Genomic DNA, 1,954 nt, shown 5'->3' with positions numbered 1-1,954 from the left:
GATAAATACTTATCAAATAAATGAAAGAATTCATTCTTCTACTCTCCCTATGAGATTGATTGATCTGGTCAACAGTTTAGACGGCAGAGAGGCTCACCATCTAAGATAAATTTATATTTATAGTTCTCCATATGTTTTGAGAGGGCTTTGAAAAGTAAAGGTTACCCTAAGAAATGTTTTAAGCCAACTGATCTTAGTCTGCTTGAGCTACCCTAACAAAATACCATAGGCTATGTGGCTTAAAAAACAGAAATTTATTTTCTCACAATTCTGGAGACTGGAAGTCCAAAATCAGGATACCAACGTGATTAGTTTCTAGTGAGAGCTCTCTCTTCCTGACTTCTGGACCATTGCCTTCTCACTGTGTCCTCACTTCGAAAAGGACGATGCCCCCCCCTTCCTTTTATTATAAGGGCACAGATCTCATTATCATGGCTCCACACCCATGACTTTATCTAATCCTAATTGCCTTCCAAAGACCAATTTCCAAATACCATCACATTGGGTGGGAGTTATGGCTTCAATATATAAATTTTTAGGGGAACACAGCATGACCATTAGCATAAAATTTACACACATCAACATGACACTAAGAAAGTTGTCCCTCAGCCATGTCCACAATTTCCCTGGATTTCAGTCAAACCATACTCTCTGGTATGGAGAAAGCATGTCTCTGAAAAATGATATGCTTTCTCCATACCTCTGCCTTTCCAAATTCCCTTCCTTCTGCCTGGAATAGTGTTCTCTTTTTGTCTCCCTGATACCCTTCAAGATTCAGCTCAAGAGTCCCCTTCTAGAAGTTCCCTTCCCCTCCCCACCCACTCCATCCTAGATAGAGTTAGGCATTTCTCACTCTCTCCATCTCTCTGTCTCCCTCTCCTTTTGGCATTTCTCTTTTTATACTCTTAGGGTGTTTTGCCCAGACCTTTATGCTAGGCTTACCTAGATTTTTATACCTCATCACTATTATTAATGCATGTATCTGTCTCTTCAAGTGGACTGTATACTCTTTAAGGTCAGAAGTCATATTATATTCACCTCTGCATTCCCAGCACCCACCTTTTAGATGCTTAACCAATATTTGGTGAACAAACAAATAAATGAGCTCCAGATTTGGGCTCTGAATTCTAGGTTCTAATATCCAGAAAGTGGGGTATATAAAGAGTGTCGTTTTTAAAACACCTGGAATCATGAGAAAACTTTGTCACATACAACTCTTAACTTTGAATATTGGTTATAAACCTAAGGAAATTCCCTTTTAAGGAAATGCCATTTCTTCAGTGCTCTTCTGTGATGGGCTTTTTTTTCATCACCACATCCACCTGTGCACATTTTTATTTATTATTTGAGAAGGACACCGCAGAATCTTTTTTTAAATAAATCTCTCAAATTGCAGGTGTGTCACCATGCTATGCATTTGCTCTTCTGTTCCCTTTTGTAAGTAGATTCTCTGATGAAATGTCCATGGAGAATTGTTTCTTTGCCTTGGGCAGCCAGAGGAAAAGAATGCAAATGCAACTTCATGAGATTGATGTCTTTTCCAGGATCCCCATCTACATCTCCTTCGTAATAATTCAGTAGCCATGACAACCTCCAAGGAGCCCCAGAATGTTTGGAGGCTACCTGCATGTGCCATCTGTTTTGTGCCATGAGTCTCCACCCAGAGGATTCAGGTCTGCATCTGGCTGAGCTACAGGCAAGAATACAAACCTTTCCTGAAGCCAATCTTTCCTCATCATGGTCACTCTGGCTCAGAGACTACCATGGCTGCTAAAGACTTATCTTTGACCCAGGTTTGTCGGGCTTATCAGCTTCTATTTCCTCTTTGCCTTCTGACTATGGCTCCCACTTGCCCTTCACTGTTCTCTGATTTCACACTAAGCTCTTACCCAGAATGCCCTGACCTAGGTTCCCAGTGTCTGCCATGACACTTTTGGTCCTGAGTCCAGTCTAC

The sequence above is a fragment of the Suricata suricatta genome, chromosome 1 (assembly GCF_006229205.1).
Source record: "Suricata suricatta isolate VVHF042 chromosome 1, meerkat_22Aug2017_6uvM2_HiC, whole genome shotgun sequence".
NCBI classification, from domain to species: domain Eukaryota; kingdom Metazoa; phylum Chordata; class Mammalia; order Carnivora; family Herpestidae; genus Suricata; species Suricata suricatta.
Note: the sequence above shows the minus strand (reverse complement) of the source record.